General features: G+C 42.2%; 1 long non-coding RNA gene across 2 annotated transcripts; it reads right to left on the reverse strand.

Moving 5' to 3' along the window:
* Nucleotides 1-11,950: 11,950 nt before the first annotated feature.
* Nucleotides 11,951-27,038, reverse strand: LOC143694646 (uncharacterized). Of its 2 annotated transcripts, XR_013183275.1 has the most exons (8): nt 26,791-27,038; nt 23,580-23,634; nt 22,468-22,610; nt 21,928-22,069; nt 21,136-21,204; nt 16,372-17,449; nt 12,835-12,935; nt 11,951-12,150 (listed from the first exon to the last, which is right to left on the reverse strand). It is a non-coding gene; the product is annotated as an uncharacterized LOC143694646 (long non-coding RNA). The 2 variants fall into 2 exon arrangements; XR_013183274.1 differs by lacking the exon at nt 26,791-27,038 and having other exon boundaries at nt 22,468-26,003.
* Nucleotides 27,039-27,741: the final 703 nt, after the last annotated feature.

Raw genomic sequence — 27,741 nt, forward strand, 5'->3', positions numbered from 1 at the left:
TGAGGGGGCCCCATGCTCTGGCAAGGCTGGGGCTGGGGGGACCCTGGCCAGGCCTCCCTGCCCTGGGGGACACAGCTTGCTTAAACCTCTGATGTGCTGGCAGTGAACTCACTTAATCTGGTCTGTGAGCAGTTTTGTGTCTGCCTCCACTCCTGCTCTCTCACTAGCAGTTTGCTCTGAGTCAGTTTTTCACATTGCACACTGCATAATGTGAGATGGAAAAGAAAAGACTGCCTGGCATACAATGAATTTTTTTTTGCTTTCTGTTCATTTCTCTGTCATAGTTTCCTTTTTTGTTGTTGATGCAGTACTTTATCAAGTTTAAGCAGCATAATTTTAGTCTGGCACTACAGACATTGTGTTTAGTGAAAAGCAACAGGAAAAGAAAAGAGTAGGTTGGCTTCAAAGACTTCTAGGTCATATTTTCTTCTGTTAAAAGATCATTTAAATGTGTTAAAAAGAATGATTACTGAAAGTAGAATAACCATTTCATATTTGATTGGATAAAATTAGCAAATTTATTTAGATTTTGAATATCAAAAGCTGATGGGTGACAGTGAGATCTGGCCAAGGAAACAAAGGGTCCAAGGGGCAGGAATGTAATTTGTGTCTGCTAAAATGATGGTAATTTGCCATTGCCTTGTGCATTACTGTAGCAGAGACCTTGGACTAAGGGATACATCTGAGCTATTCCCAGTGGGACAGACTGGATGGATCACACTGAGCTGGCATGAAACCACCACCATATCAGTTCTGCATTGCAACAGCACTACATGGACAGATTTTAATTTAATTTACACCAAGATAAGACCACAGAGATCTAATGGATGGTTGAAGTGTGTGGGATATCAGAATTGGTGACTTAGAATACATCAGCAAATGCAAGCCTGTCTGGGGCCAGGTCTGCACAGTTCATGTCCACCTCTCCCCAGGGGTACTGTGCCTTCAGTGGGAACACCCCAGGTCTGCCCTGCAGAGGTTTGGGCCTGCTCTCCTAAATCCCTGTTTGGGTTTATGCCTTTTGGTGCTGTTCTCTATGGGATGCCCCTCTAGAGAAGCTGTATGCAGCACACTGAGAAAATAATGTGCAAATGCAGGACTATTCCTGCATATGCAATGACTTTGCTACCAGGTTGGTTTTTTTCCTATTCCCTGTATACTTTTACTTAAACTCATAACTAATTTAATCCATCCCAAACAAAATCTGTTTGTTCAAGGATAGCACAAACACATGCTGTCAGGTGTCTCATTCCAGCTACATTTATTTCAGGCTGCATTAATTCCCTTCCCTGCCCCTGGAAACATCCATTCCAGCCAACACCCCCTGGGACACAGCATCCCAGTGTGCTGGTCACTGCCTGAGCCCCTTGGGTCACAGGAGGGGCTCCACACACCCTGCCCCACCTCTGGGCTAAACCCAAAGCTCCCACCCCTGTCCACTCGTGTGCCCTGCTGCCCAGCACTGGGAGCATTGCTGACAAACCTCCCATTGCTGGGCACAGCACAGGGCACCTCACAAATATTTCCAGCTCTAACCACACTGTTTTCACCAGAGATGATCCTTTGAAGCTCCATTGGCATCTCATTCCCACAGCGAGGTGCATTGCTCACAGCCACCCCTTCCCTGCAGCAGTTCTCTTTCCACCCAAAAAGGAGGAGCCACCACCTCCTGGCATGGCCCTGGCACACTGGGACAGCCAGAACCACTTACATCCTCTCTGGTGCTACAATTGCCTCAGGATTGCCTCAGACCAAGATGAACTCATCAGTGGTTTAGTCTGTCCAAGGCTAATCTCATTATAAGTAATCTTATTTACCCCGTGTACTGGCCATAAAACAATTTTAGCTGTTAACTCTTGCTCTCCCCACAAACCAGCCTGACAGAAACACAACCAGATGAGTGCCTGTAGTCACCTAGCACATGTCCATTCCTAACTTTCACATCCTGACATCACATCTCACTGACATGTCAGCATCTTCACTCCCAGTGTGGGTGCCTTTTGTGATTAAGGTTAACCCTGCTATAGGCTCAGCACAGCCTCACATGAAAGACTTTTTTCTACTGACATCTTAAAAATACACCTAAAGCCCCTCTCCCTAATGCCTTCTCCACTCAGCTCCCATGGACTGATGCCGCAGGGATGTGAGGGGACAGCCCCACGCTGCTGTCCCAGCCCCTTCAGTGAGATTTCCCACTCCCTGCTGGTGTGTCCATGGACCACATGCACACACACATCCAGTCACAGGCACTGCAAGTCTGCTGGAAGTGTCCATACAGCTCCAAGTGGGGAGATGCCCTCAGTGCTGTGACTCTTCAGCCTCTCAAGCAGAGCTTGTGACTTTGTTTTGATTTTCTTCTCAAATATGTAATCTCAGAGGCTTTATCAGCCTCTCTCATGGGCCCAGTTTTGGCCAGCAGCATGTCCATCTTCAGAGCCATCAGGGATTGGCTCTGCAGGACATGGTGGAAGCTTCCAGCAGCTTCTCGCAGAAGCCATTTTGTGGCCCTCCTGCTACCAAAAACCAGGCCATGCAAAACCAATACAGTTTGTTAACATCTGTTCGGGTTTTTTTAATGTTTTCCTTATGATTATTTAAATTATTTCCCATTCCTAAAATGACAGTAGTCAATATTGAATTGAGAAGTCATTTTTAAATAAGCACTCAAAAGTGAAATTTTCATTTCCTTTTCTGAAAAAAAATAACCCAAACAAAACATTAAGTTAGGCTTTTCTTGTCTTTATCCAACATAAACGTTTCAAAAGCCTGCCATTTCCATTTCCTTTAAACAATTTAGTCTCACCAAAACACCTTTTTTCTTGCCAAAACCTTTCCCTCACCCATGTCCTGACCAGCCCCACTCCCAGTTTTCCTGACAGAGGGAATAAAGAAAGTGAGCTGCCCCAATGTTTAGGCTGCAGAGGAACAAGACATTTGGTACTGATGTTGAAAGACCTTCTAGCACAGCTGCCACCAGTTTCCCTTTAAAAAAGGGAAAGAGGGTGCTCTTTCCTCTTACAAGACACACAATCAAGGGGAGACATGATTAAACAGGAAAAAGAGAAAGCCATCAGTTCAGGAGATGTCACTGCCAGCACTGTGTGAGTGACATCAGCCCCAGCCACTGCTCCACCCTCAGTGCCCATTTGCCATGGACTTGTCCAGGTCCTTGGCCAATTCCAGCAAGTATTTCATAAATATTCCACAAGGCAACCTGCTGCCTTCTGCACTGTTTCCACAGACAGCACAGTAAGTTAATTTCCACCCATAATATTTGAAAATACCTTAATTATGAACTTAGCAAGTCTGCTTGTTAATGCAATTTTTCCTAAATTATTTCATGGTTGAGTGAGAATTTGGTCATTAAAAAGCAGTAATGAGCACACAGAGTGAAAAAAATGTGAGGCCTTTGGAAGGCTGCCTTGCAGAGCAAAGGGAGGAGGGAAAGGTCCTGTCTCTTTGGGACAAGGTCTGATCTTAAGCTATAGATGTGGTTATTTCTAACATTGCCCATGAAGAAGTGCTTCAGCCCTGCCTCTCCCTGCCCTGCTCTGCTGCTGGTCCCTGAGCACTGCCCAGCCCTTCCTGCTCTCTGCAGTGGGGATCACCCCCAGATGTGATGCCATGCAGGATAACCCACTGCAGCGCCAGGGCTGGAAGGACACACGAAACCCAGAGCACCGAGAAGCCAGCTGAGCAATCTGTGCCATGGGGCAGTGTGGATATCTTGTCCAGGGTAGTGCCAAGGGTAGCAATCCCAGTTACAGCCCAGCAGCTCTCCTTTGTTTCCCTAGCTCATGTCCCACTTGGGCCTCGTGCTACCTTCCTCAAGGCCTCCCCTCCCTGATCACAGTTACAGGGGGCACTGAAGGGCACAGCAGGAATGTCACACAGTGGGCTGCAGTCTCTATCTCAGGGGGCACGCTGCAGGGAGGAAAGGTGGCACTCACACACACCTTGGGTCCATCCTCCAGGCCTGCTCATCGTCACACTGTTTGATGCAGACTTGAACATTTCTCCAAGCAGGCACAAGCAGGATATGTCCAGGGGGTAAGCAGAGCCAGGGATCACATCCACAAACCAGATCCCACCCAGCGATTGCCTGAAGCCTCCCGGTTTTTAATGCACTGACAGAGACACAATCGTATCTCGGAGTTTCTCCAGCTTTCCAAAGGCAAATGCTGCAGTGCCTTCACTCCCTGAAGGACAGATGAAATCAGAGAGCAGTTGAATTATTAGCCTCTATACCGAGATATTTTTAATTTTTTCCAAAATTCTGCATATAATGCAAACAAATGGCAAGGGTGATTGGGGCAGTGGTTACCAGGGAAATATTTGTAGGAATTCGTGTTGGAAGTTTAGCTGTAAACCCATCCCTACAGAACTTTTGGATTGAAATTTAGTTTGAAATTAGTTTAGTTTTTAGTTTTGTTTAGTAATTTAGTTTGAAAATTAAATTTAAATTGGTTTGACACATGCTGTTGCTTATGCATTTATACACATCAAACAGTAACATAGTTAATATATTTTTAAGATGGCATTCTAAAGGATGATCAGAACCAAGGATGTATCTACCAGATACCTTGCAAATCAACTGTAAGGTATTGAATAAATTGACAAAAAATATTTTGGTTTATATATAAAGGGTGAAAGGGTGGGTAAATGACAATTGTTTGCTACTATTCTAATAATCCATGCAATGGAGACAGGAGACAGGGAGACAAAGGTTCAAACTCCCTCAAAGTATCTGTAAACCCAGCTATAATTTGAAGTTCCAGAGACTTCTTTGCTAGAGAAAAATATAACAAGTCCTGTGAATATATCAAAAAGTTGTTTTCTCTATTGCAAATGAATTGCATCAAATTTGTCTCCATTTCTTTCCTTCATCTCCAGCAAGGAACTCAGATTTGCATAGAATCAGTATTAGTCATTCCTTGTCAAATATCAGCTAGATATAATACACCAGTATTTTTCTTTTCCCATCTTAACTTTAACTATAATTTTACATATGTCCTGGTCTCCCTTGACTGATTTGAAAAAAATCTGGGCATTTAAAGGAATTAGGCTGGGAACTACTATGCTTTTTCTCTACAAGTGTTGCCCCCCACATCCCCCCTCCATTCACTCCCTGTTTGTTAGCTATTCCAAGGTAAGCAGAAAATAAACAATAACAGAAGTGGCTCTGGCAAGTTGCAAATGAGTTCAGTACTTAGCATTCACGACATTGATGCCTTCCCCAGGTGGAATGGGAAATGAAGAGAGAGTGATGGATTTGTTTGGTGGGTAGGGCAAGGGAAAGGACAGGGCTTGCTACAGATACATTTTTTCTTTTAGAAATTCAGAAATGTTTCTGCACACTGACCATTGCAGCCCTGCCAGATGATATGAAATGAAGGCTTAGAGATTACTAGGTGAATCTCACAAGGACAACTTTTAATCTTAAAAGGACTTAACTCAGACAGGGAGAAACTATCTTATGTACACTACTACCCTGGCATCCCTCATTCATAAACAATGCCTGGGCATGTGCTGCTCTTCTGCCAAGCTGCCCTCTCAGCACTGCAGATTTGAAGAAAACTGTGAGAGAAACAGCAGGAGTAAACCTGGGACTGACTGCAGAGCCGGGGGTACAAATGAGTGAAATAAAAGAGTCCATGATGAGACTCAAAATGTAGGCCAAGCCTATTCAGCTCTTGCAATCAAGTGTTTACCGTCTGCTGCAGCATCATTCTGCTCCCATCCTCTTCCCCTTCATTCTGAACAATACAACACTTCAATCTTCTTTAAATTCAAGGACACGAGGTCCCCGAGTGCCCCTCTCGCTAGCGCTGAATGGGAAAACAAACCTGCCCGGCCCCAGCAGCATCTTGGCTTACGTCAGTGATGCAGAACATATTGCTTCAAATGCATCCTCTTCTAGGGGTGCCATCCATCCATGCTGACAAGAAATAGAGCCTTCCCTGCCTTTATCGTGTCTGAGAGAGGGGAATGTGTGAAGCAAAGCTGAATGTGTGAAATGCAAATGCAAGCCACTACATTCCAGTCATACATTTCCTACATTGTCTGGGAGCATTGCAGGGCTGTGGTGTGGGGATGCTGATCCCCCCAACAGATGGCACATCAGCCCTACCTATGTAGGAAAGGCACATTTCTGAAAAAGCCAAGAGGCAGGAGCAACATGAGGCACGTGAGGGGGGCAGAGCCAGCCCTCCCATCCAGAGTCCTGCAGATCCGGGCTGGGGATCACAATGGAAGCTAAAGCAGCCCTATCCCAGGTGTTCTATCAGAGACAATACCCCCTGTAAGATTAAAAAAAAAAGTAATAATAAAAGATTCTTACAGGGTTTTAATTGGAAAAACCTTTTTGTAATACATTGTTTGGTATTTATAGTAGCATGTGGAGATTTGCATCCACACTTGATTTGCACACAAACACTTCTGCATATATGTATACTAAAGTCCATATACAAGCACAGTTTACCACATCTAGGCAAGGTAGATACACACAGCTATAGCTGGTGTCACAACAATTCTACTGAGATGCCTTGTTTTGGGCCAATCTGGCTATTTCTCATTAATAAATAAGCTCTAACAGAGCCTTGCTCTTGCTTAACTACATGCATCAGGCATGGCATCACTGCATATGATTAAAACAAAAAAAAACATCATGACTGAACTGAACCACTGATAAAAACTTGGAGTTTATAAAAAACCTAATCTGAACCAGCTTTGTTTTCTAGATATTTCCAGCTGGTGACTTTATTATAATGCATCCTCTCTTTTCCAAAATAATTTGGAAACGCTACTAAGTCCTGTGCAGGACTTCAGTGCCATGGGCCTTTACAAAGACATCATGAATCACCTGAGAAGACACTGCAGAACAGCCTGGACTCCTTGCTGGGGCCCACTTGTATCCAGACAAATACTGAGGCAACACCAGCATCCAGAGGTAGCCATGGACATGGTCTGCTCTTCTGGAAGTCACTAAGGTCTCTTTGGAAAATAGGTTTTCATGCATGAACAAGCCATTCCAGGAGCAGGAGCCATGCACTGAGCTGACATCTTATCCCAGGATGCTGTGGCACTGCTTGTGCTCCAGCTAGAGCCTGTCCCAGAGCTGAGCATGGCCTTTTCCCCTTCCACAGGCCCTGCTGCTGCAGGGACATGGTAAAACATGGTAAAACACGGTAAAACACGTGTCCCTGAGTGATGGCATCAAAGATTGCTGCAGAGCCTGTGGTAATTTGATATCTTTGAGGTATTTTACTGTCAAACTTATTTGAAATTGGTTGGTATAGTTGAAAAGCCCAAAAGGAGAAAAAGCTGTGAGTTAGCACATCTGTAGCATGACTATCTAGCTTGAGTTTCCTTGGGAAATTCAGTAGTAGTACCATTGTGATCCCTGAGGAAATTGTATGAAGATAACTTAATTATGTTAAGGTATTTGGGGATTCAAGAATTTTGCTGGTGGCAACTTGAGAAATATCAGTCATTTTTATCCAGTGGATATTATATTTAGTGGGTGAATGAAAAAAAAAATGAATGACACTGTTAGCGCTTTGAGAAAATTTTCTGTGATATGTTTAAAGTTCTTAGTGCATGGAGAGCTAAGAAAGCTGATGCAACCTTGCAATCTATAAACAACCAGTAAGAAGCAGCAGATGAAATGGCCAGTCCCAGCAGAAGTTCCTGAGCCTTCTGCCAGAGCTGACTGGATTGATTTTGCCACAGACATTTGGTGAGGGCTTTCTTACTATTTCTTGCTCTGAGCTGCAGGTTTTGCTGTGCCCAGCAATGTGCTTGTGATGTATTCCCTGCATAGCTGCAGTCTGACCAGTCCCTCACTTTCTTCCACAATATCATAGGCATACTAAACAAGCATAACACTAATTTTATCACTAAAACCTGCTTTCCTAATTGCTGACAAAAAAAAAAAAAAAAACAACCTTACAATATTGCCAATCTAAAATGTGATCACTTTTTTGATTTCCTGATGTTCTTAACAGTCACTCTGCCTTGGCCAGCTTGTAGTCTTTTGGATGCTGAGCTATAAAAGGAAGGCCAAGAGGCAGGACACAGCCTTAGAAGTACACTGCAAGTAGAAAAATGGGTGTAAAATTCAAACCTTTAAGGCAAGTTCTTTCATCTACCACATAAAATGAACAGGACAAGACACTTACCTTCCAGATTTTTACTGATATGTATCTGGTCTGAACTGAAGTTAACCTAGGAAAGAGTTGCACTGTCTCACCTGGATTAGAGCTGTCTATCCTAAACAGTTTTGTTTATAAACTAAATTTATCCTGTTTTCACAATGAAATTTATTCCTGAAATCCAATTAATATGTAATGAAGGGGAAAAAAATAATCATCAGCATCATGGTTGGACACTGGCCAAATGCCAAACACCCACGAGAGTCCTTCCCTTGCTCTCTCCTGCCACAGTTGGGCAGAGGAGAGGGAAAAAATATTAACAAAGGGCTCATGAAGTTAGAGAAGAACTGGGGGGAAAAAAAACCTCTAAGGGTTCAAATTTACAGGTATTAAGTAAAGTTATTATTAACAGAGTCAGAGAAGGATAACAAGAAGTAAAAATAAGCCTTTTAAAAAAGGCTTTTTTTTCCCCCCCAGCCCCTCCCTCCTTCCCACAGACAGTGCAGGGAGACATGGCATCAACATCATTAAAATTCATATTTGCACAAGGATTAGTGGCTTCTATTACACATAAAGATATTCTCCACAAATTCTGGACAAGAGCTAGAAAAGACCCTCAGAGGACACTTGTGCTTCAAATATTACACTGACCCCCATCTGCTCTGGACTTACCAGGATTAAACCTGTGAGCTGCCACCTGACTCCTCTTGGAGGTATTTAACTTCAAAACTCAAAGCCTCTAAACCTCCTTAGGCTACTATGTAACACTGAAAATGGCTCCCAATGGCTTTGGATGGCTCCAAAATTTCATCATAAATTTTTAGGCATGAAAATGCTGCTTTTGGGTAAAAAACCTCCCACATCCTACTAGGTTGAGAAGTAAAATATGAAAAATTTTCAGAAGCCACTAACCAGTTTTTCTGCCTGTCCTGTTTTTGAAGAAAACTAAAAACTGTTTGGAAGCAATCCTATGCAGAAAACAATTTGCATATGCCAACCTGCTTACAGATCTCCTCTTCTCTCCTAAAGGCCAGCAGTGTCTCTGCTTGATCCAATTACTGCATTGCACAGCTTATCACACTGACCCTTTTCTTTTCCTCCTTATCTTCAGAGCTGAGCCTCATTAAGGAGAAATATAACTTGTCCAGTCAGAGTTAAATCCAAACTCTTGGGTTAGTTCTGTATTTGGAGGCAGCCTTAAGATGAGTGAACTTCCATTCAAGACAAAAGCAGCCTCCTGGTACTCACTCTCTTCCATGGATTTGTGCCATTTGGAGTACTTGTGTTTGCCATATTGTTTTCCCCATTTTGTCACTAATAAAGATTAATATTTATATATGTGTTTGCACATACACATGTTTCTATGAAATGTCTTTCAGTACTCTGGTAAAACAGCAGGAAGATATTTTCCAATGGACTGAAAAGGTCTCTGGGGTATTTTTCACTCTGCTTCTCCAAAATGTCAGAAATATCAATGAAGTGATGCTTGAAGTGAAAAGGTAGCAGTGTCCTATCTTTAAGCTGGAATCATTCTGAGCAGACAGAGGTCCTATTCCTTTAAATTCTTCCTCCCCTTCAATTTTAACTCTCTTGTGCAGCCTCTCAGACATACAATAAGAAATAACCAACAGTTTTATTTCCCTACAAAAGCATTCAAGAAAAATGAATACTCCAGCTTCTCTGGGTCAGAACATTTCCACTGTAACACTTCACATAAACACAGAGCAATGGCTTACATACTAATTTGGTTCCTTGTTTAAGATGTAAAAGCAGGACTTGCAGAAGCAATGCACCTAGTGAGCTTCAAACCTGCAGTGAAGCCCAGCACTGCCTGCCTGGCCATGGCTCTCCATGGCAATGTGCCTCTCCCTGCTGCTGCCCAGCACAGGCAATCCCTTCAGCCTTGTCCAGTGCCAGGGGGGCTGGATGGATGCAAGGATTTCCTGGGCAGTACACAGCCTTTCCTTGAGTCTCTGCTCAGCTGGTTAAACCTGTGGCATGACCATCATGCTTGCATTACCCCACATTCATGGAGCACAGCACCTTCCCAAAGCCAGCAGAGCCACAAAGGTTCTAAAATAATAAACCAAATACAAATACAAATAAAACTATATTAAAAAAAAAAGCAAAAAAGCTCAGGGTCCTGGATTGGGCTGCTCTTCAGCCTTGGGGACAGCAATGCAAGAAGGATTTAAGGAGCTGTTCAGGAGCCAGTGTGTGGCTGGATGGGCTGATTAGCCTTGGCACAGATCCAGTGATGCCAGATCCAGGGTAATTTTCAATACAAATGGGAACACAATGCAGGAAGCCACAACCCATCTGTATGAAAAGTTAGGTCTGCAGAGTTTATTAGTCTGGGCTTCTGGCCACAAGAAAATACCTAATTTGCTTCTGGACTGCATCTAGCCCTGGGAACCACACAGGAGGTTTTTGCTGGGCTACATGTAAGCAGTGAGCAGATGTCACCTTGATTATCCTCTGTTATATATATCTTTAAGCAGGCCAGGCTGTTTTGCACCAGCAGCTTTCATGATGCATAATTAGTGCAGATAAATAAAGGATGAGGTGGGCAAGCATTTCTTACATTTATTCTTGCCTAGATGAGCTGTACTTTAGCTGTAATCCTGCAAAAAGAGCTGTGTCCAGCCTGACAAACAGCTGGATAGCATGGCTCCCCATGCACAGCCCATCCCAGGCTGGAGGGGAGGAGCACTGGGGGTTAAAGAAGGATGCTCCAGGGGCAGAGAAGGCCAGGCTGCTGTGGGCTGGAGAAAGCCAGCCAGGAGCAGAGGGGCTGTGCCCCAGGGAGCCCACTGGCACCCACAGCAGTGACAGCCACACCAGTGCTCAGGGCCCTCTTTTATATGGCCTTGAAATTAGCTGCAGAAAGGCAAACGGGGGATTATTCAACATCCTGCCACAATTCTGGGAAAGAGAGCACAATTCAGGTCTGCTCCTCCCTTCCATTAATATGCTGGGAAGGCACAGAAAGGATTCAGAGCAGCCTGGCCTTGAAGGGATGAGACCCAGGTTTTGCTGTCATGCCACATTAAAGCATTGGGCTCCTGTTGCAGATGAAGGTACATGTTAGGTACCACACTGCTCAGTCCTGACAGGACTGTGGCACTTTTAAACATGACCAGAAGCAAGATTTCAGATACCATGGAAGTTTCAATGTCAGAAATACAGGTGCCTCCTAATTTAGTCCCATCAATGGCTGAGCTTCTGCTCAGTGGGCATTTGGAGGAGCACAGTTTGACAGGTGGAGGTGCTCAAAGTGGGGCTGAGGTGTACAGGAAATCTGGCAGTACATCTGCAAACTTCAGCCTTGTGCAAGTCACTTACTTAAAGATCATTTTTAAGCTCAAACCCTCCAGTATCTCCCTGTAGTAGCATTTGAATGTCATAATTGTAATAAGACACACAAACCAAACTAAATAAACCAACCAAAAGAAACACAACCAAAAATCTCTGAACACATGAACTGCAGAAATGTGCACTCTGCTTTTCCTGTGTGAAATCTGGGCACTTTGTGAGTTTACATGCTCCAGCCAGCTGTGCAGCAGAAGTGCCAGCAGACAAACAACCCCCAGCTCCCCAGGCTGGGCATTCTCAGCCCCACAGCAGCAATCTGGAATCAGGGAATGGCAGCAGGGTCCGTGCACTCACAGACAAGTTAGCACCACTGATGGTATTCAGAAAATGTGCTTATCATACAACTCTTTCAAATATCCCCTCCAGTTCCCAGTTTCTTCTTACCTGTGTGCCTGGGTGCAGTCTGTGCCAGGACACGGTGCTGTGTGTGGCTGGTGCCCCAGCACTGATCCTGTGAGGCCCAGAGCTCCCTGGGCAGGCTGGATGGCAGCAGGATGGGCCACATCCTCTGTTTCCCCTCTCCACAGCCCTTCCCATGCAGCCTTGCCTGAACTTCCCAAGCTGCTGATCTCCATTCACAGCCCCATCCATGACTCCAGGCTGATGAACAGTCGCTGCTTTCCTACAGAAATGGGTGCAAGGAGACTTTTTTTCCACCAGAGAAATGTTGCCCTTTTTTTAGACTCTGCTTCTATGGGAAAGCATGCTTGAAGCTGTAAAAAGTGTTAAGCAGTATCCCAGGTTACCTTTTAACAGGAGAGCATTACCTTCCTCTTTCACCCTTCCCTTACAGTCCTGAGAACACCTGAAATTGCCACTGTCTGTGGTGTAGTGAGACAGAAAAGCTGTGTCTCACATGGTGAGGCACTGGATCACTGCACTGACTTTTATCTTCAGCAACAGGCTCCATGTATATCAGGACACAGTTTAAAAGGAATGATCATCTTTTTAATAGATCACATACTGAGTCGCAAGCTACATATTCAACAGAAAATCAAGCTAATTGCTCACTTCTTCTGAGATATCCCTGAAGGATAATCGACGTCTGCAGAGCTGTTTCTTAGTTGGAAACTAAATAATTAAGCTGAAGAAATGCATTTCTCTTTCAAGTTTCTCTCTGTATTTTCTTTTATTCTTCTTTGTACCAGATATGTCAGAATGAACATAAGCTATTGACTTTAATTAAAAATTAAAATTAGCTCTAGTTTTATTTGTTAAATCCACAGCTGTAAAACAAAAGAGACTGTCAAGACAGAAAGAGAAAACAGTCCAACCTTTCTGCCAGTTCCCATCCCTACACACTTACCCAGCAAATTGTACACACACCACACATCATCTTCTTCCTGCATGTAACTCAGCAGTCTTCAGCAGGATTTACTGCACTTGGAATTCAGCTTATAACTACAGCTGTGTGGAATATAAATAAAGAAATGGACTGTACCACATGATAGATTTGTGAATCCCCCAAATTTGATAGGAATCTTCTTTATTAATTTAACCTATTACTGGCTAATTGCTTATGTAATATAAATCTGCAAAGGTCAATCACCAAACAATAAGAAGGTATGAAACCCTAACAAGTCCTAATACAATAAGAATGTAAATCAATAGTCTAAATGAAGCCTTGTATTGCCAATGATGCATGAAAATGTATTATTGTCAGGGACTACAAGCATGGGTTTCACTGAAAGCAATAAAATAAAAAGCCATGTCTTTTGAGAGGAAGACAGTATAAACAGCATCTGTAAATACTGACTGTACAATGAACTTTTCCAAAAGGGCAGCTTCAAGAATAGGCCCTTTCACTGAAAGATACTTTCTTGCACAGAAAGTAAAAGGAAAAATGTGCTGATACAATAAAGAAATACTTGACAAAGGCCAGCTCTGAACTACATTGATGTAAGAGAAGAACTAGTTTTTTTATATTTAATACTGCATCTTAAACATATGTAAATAACTATTTCTATACATTAAACTTTAAAGCTGTTTCTAAAGCTGCAGCCTCACTCCAGACAGAATCCTACAGCTAACTCCTTTCAAACAACTGTGCCAAGAGGCCAGAGTTATTGCAGATGTGCACAGCTGGAGGAGTCAGCAGACCCCTCACCTGGAGGCTCACTGCACCTATTGCTGTATACAGCAATTCAGCAATTCAGACAATTCCCATTTAGAAAATTCCCGCCTTCTTGAGTTTCGAACTGGTTCAGATAAATGTTAAGGAAAAACACTATTTTTAACCCAGCTCTTAATTCTAAAAGGCTGCTGAAGAGTGTTGTGTTAGGAGGAGCAATTTAGCTTTATTAAGCAGCCTGCCACGGGCTGGGTGAGCTCAGAGAAGCCTCGTGCAGCAGCACAAGTCAGTCTAGAACCCATCCCTGGGAGCTGAGCTGACACACTGCAAGGAAGGGTGTCACACACTCAGCCCCCAAGCCAGACATCCCATTTCACCTCTGATATTATTGAAGGGATTTCTCATGGCAGCAGAGGTTTGGCAAATATACTTCTCAAAATATGTTTGTGTTTCTCCATTTTCATTAAGATTCTATGCCAAACTGCCAATTGTGAGGGTCATTTCACTTCCATGGCATTGTTAGAATATATTTCACAAGCAGTGTAGACAGCACTTACTGTGAAATCTGTATTTATTATTTTCCTGCTGGTAGGAAAATAGAACACTTAAAATCAGTTGGGAACCTGAAGAGTTAGACCTGCTACAGGCAGGTCTAAATTGCTATTATAAAAAGGTCCATTAGCAGGTTTGATCTGAGCAAGGAGGGTGTGCTAGTTTACCATATTAGTGTGATTTCTTCCCAACCAAAGTCTGCTCATGAATTTCAGCAGTATTGAATTAAAGGAATCTGGTTTTAAGGCCAGGCATGGATACTGGAAACAGTCACATAATAATCTACTCTTATGGTTTAGGCAGAAAAAAAGGAAGCATTATTCTTTCTGAACATTTCCTTCCTCTTTATATCTTCAGATACTCTGCTTTTGCTAAGGTCATTGCATGAATTTAAGATACACCATTCTGGAAACTAAATTAGCCCTCATTTACTGGGAAGTTGAATGCAGCCAGACTAATGGTGGTGCAAATATAATTGGTTCCCAACATGTGTCAGTGTGTATACTCCTCAAGCCACGGAAAAGATGCATTATGGGACTAATTTTTAAATGTTAATGGATATTGGATGTTTGCCAGACACCCAGCTGTGCACAAAACATTGAGATGGTAAATAGCTCTTGATCTGTTTAGAAACAAATTATAATGGCTGTTTGGATTCCACATGACTGAAGGCATGGTAACCAGCACAGGCTCACAGGCTGACCCTATTAACTGCACTAAGGGGAATGCGCTGATTTTTAAAATCAGAATAAGAGACATAAAATAAGGCTATTAAGATGCCATTTAAATTATTTTAGATTAATATTAAACAAACAACATCTCAACAACAACCCACAGCACCTGTTACCATTGCCTACATGAACTAACTTACTTAAGGGACTTATTTTTTGCTAGGTTTCCTTGGGAGGATGTAAAAAAGAAATGCTTTGATCACACAATTAATTTGATTCTAAAGCTGAGGTCTGAGTGAAAAGCTTACGTGCACTTATAGAATAAAATCTCTCCTGCCACACATCAACAATGTGCCTCAGTTAGATGCACCAAGGAATAAGATCTCCCTTTATTTGATATGTAATTTTACATATCATAATTTTAATTTAAGGTCTACAAATATCAGTATTTGCAGGAAATTCCCTACTTGAAATGTCTTACTAACTGTATTCATTTGGTCAGCACAACCCAACAGGGAATTTTTAATCAGCTGGATTAGGTGCTTTTGATTACTATACCATAGCATTAGCAGAAAGCACCATTTTGCAAGTGAAAAATATACTAATTGTCAGCAACACAGGAGAGCTCTTTTCCATAAACCTCTGTGTTCAGCAGTTTGAGACAAATAAATAAGACTGTCACATGTATATTAGGCGAGCTTCCCCTTTAGGATTTTGTTGCTGAGTCTGAAAAATTCTGAAAAAAAGTCCACACCAAAATTTCACCATAAAACCCCACAATACAGGAGGCAATTCCAAGCAGAGGGTACAGTTTCATTTCATCAACAGGGAATGACTCAAGACTGCCTAAGAGCTGACTGTGCAATATCATTAAATCACAGACTATCACTAATGCCAAATTTGTACTCCCCAAGTAACTCTGCAGTTGCAGCTTTGTATCTTGAATTTGTTCTTCCCAGCATCTATCCTGTAGGTTGTTTTTAACTGGGTGCTTTCTGCTAATCTGGGTACCTCATGTAGCTCACTGTCTAGGATCAGAAACACACTAATGTATTAGGAAAGGAAGCCTGAGAGTTACTTCTCAGACTTCTTCAAAATTCATTTTCTCTTTCTCAAAAGAATGTTGCTGTCTCCAGATGCAGAACATCTATGAAAATAAAAGCATCCTGACCATTAGGAGATGTGCTGTTCTTAGAGGCGCCATCAAAACGTGCCAAAGGAGGATATTTTTTCCTGACAGCTCCAAAGTCTTGATCCATTCTTACAGAGTACATAGAGGCCTTGGAGGAATGTTTTTCCCTACTGCCAATTTCAAGTGACAAGAAAATGAGACGACAAAACACAAAACCAAATGCCTCCCCTTCCTCAGCCCTGCAAGTGAGCAGCCGCGAGAGGCGGTGCGGCCCCATGGAGATGGGCCCAGGCACTGCTGCCATCCTCAGCCCTGAGCACACGGCTGCAGGGGCACCAGGACAGCCACAGCAGGGGAGTTTTGCTCTCCCAAACAGTCCAGGCACTCCAGGGGCAGGAGCCACACAAACAGCCTTACCTTCTCCTGCCAGCAGAACATGAGAAAGTCTGAGCACTGTCTGCAGCTACAGCAATACTGGGGAAGAGTCTGGGTTTGGACTTGTGAGCTTTGGCAGTGAATTGTTCTTGGAAGAGGGCAGCTGAGGTGGTAACCAGATCTCCTCTGAGCTTCAGGAGGGAGGACTTTATGCCTCTGACACTGCACTGAGATCTGCTGTGCTGCCTCCACTGATGCCAACAGGCGAAACACGAGGAGATGATGTCCCACAGGAGCCAGATGGGTGCAAACAAGCTCCTTGCTCATTCCTCATCCTGGCTGGGGGCTTGGGAGTGTGCCCACAGCCACGTGGATTTCACACCTTTATAGTGCTGTAGCATCATCCGTAGCAGCTGCAAGCAGACAAACAATTGAAGTTCCCCTTCCTAGTAAATCACTGACTCAACATCAGAATTCAGACAGCACAGCTACTTCAAGGATCAAGCTATAACTTCAGTTATGTTAGCATAAATCTGAAATAATTCTGCTAAGGCTGGAGAATCTATTCTTAATTTTCAAAAGCAAATGAGAACAGTCTGACCAGCAGCATTCAGGGTTTGAATGACCTACATACAAAGTGTGTTTTTGCAGATACAGAGTAATTTCATTAGAGTACCCTGCAAAATCTTTTATTTGCATAGCTTGTTTCCATTTCTTTTTAGTGTAATGAGATTTCATGATGAAAGTCAAATACAATCTAGTATAGCAAAAGTGCATGTTACACTGATCCTAATAAGCCCAATGAAAATCAATAATGCTGCTAGTTTCCCTGAAATCAGCCTACATAAGCTCCAAGCACCGTGTTCTGCCTAGAGCAGAGTATTAGCAGCTTATATAAGACAGATATTTCCTAGTAGAAAATCTGAAAACAGCCACAGTTGTGAAAGAGAAAATAAATAGCTGTTACAAATACCACAAAAAACTTGGGATCATTGCCTCCTGTCCTTAAGGTGTGGATAAAAGATCAGTTCCCTTTTCATCCAGTCACCAGCTGTACCAAAGCCCTGTGCTGGCTGCAGCCTGCATGAGGGGGAGTCCCACACCCTGGCTTCTCTGTGCCCTGCAAAAGAAAAACAGCATTGTCCACCCATCTGCTGAAAAAGGATGAGAAATTTTGCTCAGAGAGCAGAAGCCCCATTTTTGCTGGTATAGAAATGAGGGTTATAATAACACTGGGGGAAAAAAGTCAAGCCCACTGTCTCAAGGAGTAGTATTAAAAATTCAGGCAACCTGATGCAATGAACTTTGCCAAGATGCATGTATCATCTATCATATTTCACTCCTCTTGCTTGCAGCCTGCCCTGCATTCAGTAATGGGAAATGCTGAGCTAAGGGGGGAAGAGAGGCAGGTCTGAAAGCAAAGACAAGAACACACAAATGTCAGGAGACAGAAAAAGACAATTCATCTATATGTTATATAGTATATCTGTGAGCAATAGCCATCATTACAGAGATTTTCACTCTGCATGTATTTCAAATAAAATCCTTCTTTGAAGTTTGCTTCTTCTTAAATAAGCTAATAAATGGAGGAAGCTTAAAATATAATTTACATTGCATTAGCAGGCTATTTTTTATTTGCATAAGAAAACGTTTCTCTGTAATGATCTACCTTATGAATGACCTGGGGAAATAATTTCAGGTTGCTTTAAAATGCAACCATTTGTTTCTTATTGGTGAGTTCAATTTCACTAAAAGTTATGGAGTGAGCAGCAATTTGCAATATTGGATAGCCAAAGGTGCATAATTATTTCCAGTTTACTATTAAAATAATATTTAAATAATTCAGCATGCAGTTGCTTTTTCTTCTAATGGTGTACTATTAACAGGTTGGCAGATTTGCAAGAGTGAAGCATTTTGTGAATTTTTTGAATTAGGAAATTCTTACAAATGTGAGCACAAGCCTTTATTTTGTGTAATGTTTGCATGGTAAAGTCTTCCCTCAGGACAAGAATAGATTGAATTTTTGCTAGTGTACAACTTCATGTAAGTAGCACATTTGTATTTATTTACCAAATGTAAGTAGGGTAATCCTGAATAAAATGATTGTACATAGGGACCAGGCATAGGTAGCATACAGCAAAACGTGCCATGGCTACACCAGAGATGTACTTCTGCCTTCCACGGGGGATGGAGCAGGCTCGTTCTGCCTGGTTCAGAGGTTGTAGCAGCTTCTGCCTGTACATCACAGGTGTACGGTACTGTTGCTATGGAGACGGGCTCAAATGAGCAGGAAATTTCATTTTGATAAAGTTCTATTCTTGGGCAGAGGAAGAAGGCTCTATTTTCAGCATCACATATGGCATTTTTTAATGTTTGAGACACAAGTTCTGTAAACAACAACAGACTCGAAGAGCAAATTGCATTTTCCCTCCTGATGCCAGCACCTGAAAAGATCCCCTTGGAGCTGGTGGTGCAGCTGGGAACATTCCCTGCTCAGAGCCCTGCTCTGTCCAGAGAGCTGGGAACATCCCAGCTGGGAACACCCATCCCTGCCCGGGCCCTACCCTGTGCAGGGAGCTGGGAACATCCCAGCTGGGAACACCCATCCCTGCCCGGGCCCTGCCCTGTCCAGAGAGCTGGGAACATCCCAGCTGGGAACACCCATCCCTGCCTGGAGCCCTGCCGTGTGCAGGGAGCTGGGAACATCCCAGCTGGGAACATCCATCCCTGCCTGGAGCCCTGCTCTGTGCAGGGAGCTGGGAACATCCCAGCTGGGAACACCCATCCCTGCCCGGGCCCTGCCGTGTGCAGGGAGCCCCAGCAGGGAGCGGGGCAGGGATGCAGGAGCAGCTCCCGAGCTCCCACCGACCCTGCCTGGCCCGGCCATCCCTGCCCCAGGAACCAATGGCCAAACCAGCGGGGCTTGAGTCAGCTGGAAAGTGGGGAACTGCAGGTGAAATGGTTCATTAATCGTAACTTGTGTAAAAATATTAATGTTTGTTAAACAAAGAAATCAAACTTTTTAAATGGAAGATCTTTTCAATGTGATAAAACAGTGCTTTGAAAACAGTGAAATTAAATATTTCCACTTTTTCCAGTTCTCCACATAACAGGATTTATCAACCCTATCAATTCACTAGGGCTGAGAGAAATTTGCTAAGCAATTCCACAGATCAGAACCTGCATTTTTTAGGAGAAAGAGGATTTGACTGAAAGCTGCCCCCCAGTTCTCTTCATTAAAGTGAAAGCAAAGACAGTATCACGGCGTGGAGAGCATCTGAAGTAGTTGCCTCCTCTTTTTCTTTAACCCCCAGCCCTCAGCAGCACCTTCTGCCCCAGGGACATCCCAGGGTGGGGATCCATCCATGGCTTTCCTCAGCTCCTGCCCTGTGAGCCTCCTCAATCCAGTGTGTGCTCCATCCACAGACGGAACAAAATCTAATTGTGGGCAAAGACAGCGGGGGGGATAAAAGCAGGAGGAGGTCTGGAGATGGCACAGAGTTGCCAAAGGGCAATGGAGCCCCTTGCCTGGGGGCTGAGGGGAGGAAAGTTCACAGGTCACTTGGCAAAGAAGGATCAGGAGATATTTGTGGTGGTGGTGGAGGTGTTTTGTTGATATTTTTGTTTGGTGATTTGTGGTGGGTTTTTTCCTTTCCAATTTAAATCTCAGTATTTGAAAGCTCCTGGCTATTTACATCTAGCAGCCTTATGCAAACAGTTAATGTACACAGACCTTTCTGGGATCATGGGAATTTTTTCGGCTCTAATTTGTAGCAAAAATAATTTAAATACTAAGGAATTCACTACTACTCTTAGACTTTATGCAATGACTGGAAAGTGCAGAGTATTAAAAGCCTTTTAACTCAGAAATACCTTTCCTTATTATAACTAATGTCTCACTCAAAAAGCCATGGTGAAACCAATTCTGCTTCTGGCATATATTAAGCAGTAGTCATTGCTGGGAAGGCCTGTTGGCAAAACTGAGCCTTTAGCTATCATAATTCTTTCCTTAAACTATATCTTAACTTCCATAAATAACCAATGAAGTGGAATCTCCTTTTGCACCTCAATATTTTGTTCTTTTATTACAAAAAAAAAAAAAAATCTATTTTGTACCATAATAATATCACTTGCCACAATAAAAAACAAGGATTAGCTTCTCCCCCATCCCCTCCTGCACCAAGCACCTAGACTGCAGTAAGATAAAGAAAAACCAAAGAAAATGAAAAATATAAATAGTTATACTGGTAAATTGAAACATTTACTATCTTGGGCGGAAAACCTATTATTAAAAAAAAAAATACCTGAGATAGTGTCAGGCAGTGTGACAATGAAGATGTCACTACTAAACAGGACTTTTCAGTCTCCTAGCTGTCAATAATTAATACATTATTTACACTTGCACATTCTCATTTCCCAGCTTTCAAGATTTCATTTACGCTCTGATCCTTTGCTTAGCAGAAAACTTAACATCATTGCGACCTTCCTCTTCCTGACACCATGCACCTATCAAACAGAGAAGGGGAATGGCATCTAATATGTGCATTTTTTAAAGGAGAAAGCATCAGTTACTGGAAGAAGTGACAAATGCCAGTGTTTGCCACAATAAAATGGGAGTGAACCGAAAAGAAAAATTGATTAAGAAACCATCTTACTAATACTGTTTGTGAGGGCCCCAGCATTTGCATGTTTTAGGGAAATATAGCTGAATGTTTTTAATTAAAAGCCAAAGGAATTAGCAAAGCTATGAAAGCCATGCCACAAACTGCAGACAACGTTATGTTAAAGATAAAACATTTTGACTACCTGAAATTAAGATATTCTGTTAGGTTGAAACAGCATCTTCCTCATCATGCTGGGGAGGTACAGCCACTCCTAGGAGAAACAGTGTCAGACAGTCATATGAGATGTAAATCACTGCTACATCACACTGTACATAAATGTACATATTTGTTTAGTATAAGGATATGCAAACTATCAGCATAAAATTTAACATATGGTAAAACTATGCTGTAAGCAAGGATTGCCACAACCATAGGTGACTGGGATAATCCTTTTGAAGTCAGTGCAGTGCCAAATTTAATGTTGAAGTTAATTTTTCTGTTTTGAAAAAAAAGTGTTTTGGACCTATCCTGGCACATTGGGGCCAGACAATGGACGATCTTGAATTGAGAAAACCACATAAATTTGTGATTTGGGCTCTCAGGAAATTTTTCTGTTGACTTCAGTGGTTTTTGGAGCATGTCCTCAGTGCAATCAAAAACTATTGGGAATAATGGCAGCAATAATCCTGCTCCAAAGGAGGAAATGCTGGGAAAAGGAAATAGCCCAGAGATGCTTTTCCACATGCCAAACAAGTTACTTTGTCATTTTTTGGGTGAATTGAGTTTATGGTCATAATTGAGAAGACCTTCTTCCAAGTCTGTAGAAATGTGAAGCTCTGCTGTTACTTTCTGGTAACTTTGCAGAAGGCGCTGCATTGTCTCAGCCAAGCAGGCACTCCCCCCAGCTGCAGTGTGGCTACACTGCCAGCACAGCAGGGCTGCCTCAGGCAGAAGAGATGATTTCTACAGCTGACAGGTTCAGAATTAACCATACCACTGGCTCCCTTGCTCTCTCCAAGCTCCTCTGCTGAGGGGTTGCCACAGTTCTTACACTCCTCTGTGATGGGGATGGCATCCTTGTTAGGCATGCAGAGGCCTGGCTGGATTTGGCACTTTCTGGAATTTCATCTCAGGACCTGTAATGACAGAGAAAACACAGACACACTGGACAGCCTCTGCAAACTGCTGCACCATCTGCTTGGCAAAAAGGAGCACACCAGCCAGGAGGAAGCACTGAAGTGATGCAAACCTTGTCCAGTCTAAGGCTGGGCTTTGTCACTGTGTTCAGGCACTGTGGACACAGAAATCCACCTGAGGTGAACTTAAACTTCATTTCACCTAGGCACAAACACAGCAGCCATCCAAGGGTGCAATAAAATAATTGCAGTGATAACCATCTCCCACTTTCTTCTTGTACAGCCAGCATCAGCTGGCACTGTCAAAACCATGTAAACAGGGAGGTCTGCCTTAACTCTTATAACCACTCAAAAGTTAATATCTCATTAATTGACTTGCCATGGCAGGACATACTTACTGCAGTTTGAGCAGTCCTCTTTCCCTCATCATCAGCTGGTGATCTGCAGTTGGCACTGGAGTGGGCACAGGTTACTGCACCTGTGGTGACTGCTGCATCCTACATCCCCTTCTCTTCCCAACCAGCTTTACAACAACTGATTGCTACAATGCCTTAAAAAAAAAAAACAACTAGTTAATATTCAGCAAAAGGAAGTTCATGCATTATTTTGCATTCAGAGAAATTAGTATCATTCTCTGCAAATAAAAATTTCCAGGATGAATTCTTGCATGCCAGTTCTTAGCCAGGAGCACAATATATTGGTTGAATTGTGTTTTCTTGTTAGCGATAGAGATTTTATGGCAGAGGCCCTGGCAATCTTTATGATGGAGGAGCAAACACTACTGCATCCACTCTGACATAAAAAGTAATCATTTCTGGAAGACTCTATCACAGTGAAAATTCCAGGCTGTCGACTGGATTCAAATTGGTGAGCACCCAAACTGTGCCCAAATGCCACCCATTTGCAAGATCTGCTCTGAATTCCTGAGCTATTAGGGGAAAGTAGTGTTTATGAGATGTGCCAGATTGATTGCATCAGCATGTAAATCCTTTTTTGCTTGTCACACAACAAATACACATGGAAATCAGACTAAAAATTTTCCTCCGCTGTCCTTATCTGTAAATACCTCCTGGACAAGTGATGGACCAGCTTTATTTAATGAGTTAAGAAAATAGATCACTTTCCCAATACAGTTGTTCCTCAGTTCTATTTGCTCTCATTTTTATGATTAACAGAAATATTAGTTACCAAATGAAGAGTTTGGCAATATGAGTAATTCTGAAGAAATGCTGTTCACTCATCAACTACGGGGGGAAGTCTAGCTCTCCCTTCATCACCATGCACACCTTTGACTGTGAGAGAACATTCTTGTAAGTGTAACATGAGATTACTGCTCCAAAGAATGACTTGAACACAGCTGAACCCTCAGCTCCTTAGGCTCAAATTGGGAGAAAATACACCAGACACTTCTGAGGACAGAAGTCTGACTAGCCATGTTTCTGCTTCATAGCATGCGAGTAGTTTGTGCCACAGATATCTCATGTATCATTTGGAGGATGAATTCATTTACCTGTGAACTACTGAAGGGGGCAGGCTGTAAGGACCTTGTGGCTGGGACAGCCTGCCTGAAGGGAGCAAAAGAAAGAAATGGCAGAGCTATTTAGAAACAGGAGGAAAAGAAACCATTGATGAGAACAGAAAGACTAAGGAAACAAAAGTAGGAGTGCCAGGGAGAGACCAGGAGACACCAGCACGGGACAGGGAGAGCAGTGCCCTCCAGCAGGGCTGGCTCCCTGCTTCCCCTGCCACAGCTCACACTGCCTGGAAACAGGCACAAAACTGCTGCAATGAAGTGCATGGGTACTTACAGATAAACAAATGCGTGGGGTTACGGATCTGGTTAAGCAGAGGCATAAACAGAACTAAATACTAAGGGCAGGTCTATTAATGCTCTTCTCCAAATCACAGGCTTTTCCTTTTTATTTTTTTCTGTTCTTTTTTTTTTTAATGTTTTGTCTTGAAAATAAGAGGAAACAGAAGCAGTTTTGGTTTTATATGGTCAGGCTTGCTGCTTTTGATAGTTTTGGAACATAGCTGCTGATCCATTTAGAAAATACAATTTGGCAGTGTCAGCCCACGCTGTGTGCCGGTCTGTCATGTGGGGGTGGGGATGGAGAAGGATCACAATGCAAAATGGGAACCGTGTGTTAAACCACAGTAACTCATCTCCAGAAGAGAAGTTTATGGAAATCACCATTAAAGCCTTTACTCTTGTTTGCTGATAAATTTATAGGCATTAGCATCAAGGTAGCAATCAGGATTCATCAGCTTTACTTTTTTTATAACCTGTTAGTCTCTGATAACTTCTCTCTTCAAGTGACATACTGTAACATTGTGCAGTATTAAATGATATGCACAAATAAGTACCTAATGGTAGATTTAAAGATATTGCAGCAGTCCAAGTTCTTTCATTTTCCTGATTATAATGGCATTTGCATAATGTATGAATTCAAACATTATTGCTGTTAAATAATGCATAAATATTCTCCCATGCTGAAATACATCTATTTCCTCTCCATGAATTATTTTGAATGTATCATTCAGTTGTTTTTCTATTTAAAAATGTAGTTAGAACTCTGCATATATCAGTATTATGACTGGAAGAAGTATCATCACAAGTAGTTGGCTAACACTCCAAACTGTAAATGAAGTATACATTATTAAATGGGCCATTCCTTCCTTCTTCAGAAAGCATTATCACCAGAATACAATATTTAGCATTTCTGAAATGTCAGAAAGAAATGTAGGTACATAGTTGATAATCTGCCAGGTCTTAAGAAAGAAAAAAAGAAGAACAACATATTGTTACCTGACCTGAAGGGAATATGAACATGGTCATATATAAAGAGATAAATCTGTAAGAGGGGATTGTGTGAGTTCTTGAATAGGTCTTTGTGAAACTAAGCACCTTCAACACCCATTGACTTCCAGTCCCATATCCCCCAGGTGATGGACCCTTTTATTTATATTTGACTCTGTAAAATGTGCCATCCAGCAAACTCTTAGATAAATTCTGTCAACACTGTCACAGAAGTCAGTTACATCAATGACAGATGACAGGATAAATAAGAGGACTTCAGGATCCAAGTAGCTAAAGTTGAGCACAAAAAAATTTAAGTCTGCACAACATCTAACCATAAAAATGTCAAAATGAAAAGAACATAAAATGTATGTCCCTCCTGGGTCTGTAGCCCAGCTGAAATGGTCAAAGAAGGTGAGGAATGTAATAAACACCCAAGGACACAAAAATATGTGGTCTCTATGCTTACCTAGAAATATGCAAATGTACAATTTGCGTGCTTCACTCCAGCGTCGTTCCCCCCTGCTTGTGCCATTGCAAAATCTTATTTATGAAATATCTGCTTTTCTGCAATTGCAGTGCTTAAGTAAGATTTAAGTATTGACTTCTAATTGTGTTTCCTCTCTCTTTTCCCTCCTCTAAAACTGGTGATTCCTTTTTTAATTACTTTTTACTTGCCATGTAGACATGACTTAGTGTTTCAATTTGGGCTCTAACTTGCTGGATTCTATTGTCTCAGTCAATTTTCTGTTTGGTGAAGGTAGGAAATAATCAAGTCTCCAATAAACATCATCTTTTTTTTTAACATGTGTCATCTTTTACAATTTGTCATTATAATGCTAAAACACGTCTGCTTCATCAGTGCCATCACCATTACTTTACCCATATAAACCCACACACCTATACATACATATGTGCAAAGAAACTATTTATTCTGTCAAATAGATTTTCTGTCATTGCTCCTTCCTTTTCCCCTTTACTGGTGTCGATGGTAGAATGGAAATGCACTTTTAAAACCTAATAAATTGATCCAGTGGTGAAATGAACGCATTTTGCTTACACTTCTTTAAAGCGAGTTTGCATAAAATAGAGAACATTCTGAAATAGATTTGATCAACTTGAAACTACTGCAAATAAAGCACAGAAAATGTAGTTTCTTAAATTCAATACACTTGTTAAACCTAACAAAATGACTGTGAAAATTCATGTCAGTTTCTAGTGCACAGACATCTGGAAAAAAAAAAGAAAAAGAGAAGTTACTGCACAAGTGCTTTTACCATGAATAAAGTCCTTGATTTTCAAGCCTGGCTATCACTACACAGATTGACCATGGAGCCATGAGCATATAGTTAAAAATACTTGTTTTACTTGGTGAAGATATCTTTATAGCTGAGCTGATAAGGAAAGACTCCACCCAGAACTGCCTAGTGAGAATTAACTCTTCTTTCCCTTTCCTGTGGGGTGTTTTCTTTCTGCAGAGAGATGGTTTTTCAAACCACTCTACTCCTCCCTCCTTGGGAGCAGAGCAGCATCCTGGGGCAGGCTGTGCCCAGCCCCTGCAGGGAGCTCAGCACCTGGTGCCCTTTGCTCAGAGCAGCAAGGGCCACGCTCAGGGCTAAGCCCAGGCAGTGAATCTGGGTTACTTTCTCTCTGGGAGAAACATCTGCAAGATGTAGCTGAGCTGGAATACTCTTTCTTCTCCTGTTTAAACAAATTGTCTTGATTCCCAATGTACAATTAGTGAAAGGCTGGAGGCAAATGGGTTCCCAGAGCAAAGCTGCCCTGTGTGATACGGGACATGCTGGATTTGACTAATTTTCACAAGTCATAAAGAAAGGACAAGGCAGGTGGAAAGATACACACTTGAGCTAAAAACACCTTTGTTTAATTCACAAATGAATTAATGAGGTATGAAACTCACCTCCTTATCTCATTGTGGGTTTGCTGTCAGGAGCAGAGGGGCACAGTGCAGAACAGTGACAAAAAAAGAGCAGCAGTGTACATCTGAAACACTTCTTCCCATGGGTCCCATGCTTTTGATTTCTGCCTTTAATACTGATAAGAAGTGACAGTAGTTGGATAAAACAATCAAAATTGGAGTTGAGGAGCTTATAAACCTCCTGACACTCCAATAAGCCAAAAGCCAATACAAACTTTAAAAAAAATCATATATCCATTTTGACTGTGCAAGGCCACACAAAGAGAACTGAAACACACTCAGAGGGCTAGAAGTTTATCTCCTGATTTGTTTTACTTTCATTTCATAAATTTTAAATAAAAAAAATAAATGCTAAATTCTACATGGAGAAGTAAAATCTTTTATAATCTTTTAGACAGTTACAGCCAGTTCTCAGAAGAGCTTTATGCCTGCTGCTAAATGTCTACAAATCAATATTTAATATTTTGGAAGATGAAGTCTTAATTATCTATCTCCCCTTTAAGCATCAAACCATGTTTCATTGAAAATACAACTATTGTGCTTATTAACACTCCTTTTCCTGTGGGCCAGAGAGAAACACTTCCAAGCACATTTCTTGCCTGACTTTAATTTCACCTGATTTTATTCATCTACAAGCTGATCTTGGATGGTTTCTAAAAACCCCTGCCACAGTCAATGGCACATCCAAGCACTTTGGGCAAGGTGTTGTTTCAGGTAACACTGTGAGCTGAGATTTGCTGTCATTCCCCAGTGCCCCCAAGCTGGCACCTAAACCACAAACTTGTTCTTACATGTGTTTACATGACACCTCCCAACAGCACCTTCCTGCAGCACACCCTTCTAAAAGACCAAGACTTTTGTATAAGAACTTGTGGCTTTATGAGGCTAATATGTACTAAAAAAAAAAGTTATTTAAAGCAGATAAAATCCTAG

Source organism: Agelaius phoeniceus, chromosome 8 (genome assembly GCF_051311805.1).
Source record: "Agelaius phoeniceus isolate bAgePho1 chromosome 8, bAgePho1.hap1, whole genome shotgun sequence".
Taxonomy (NCBI): Eukaryota; Metazoa; Chordata; class Aves; order Passeriformes; family Icteridae; genus Agelaius; species Agelaius phoeniceus.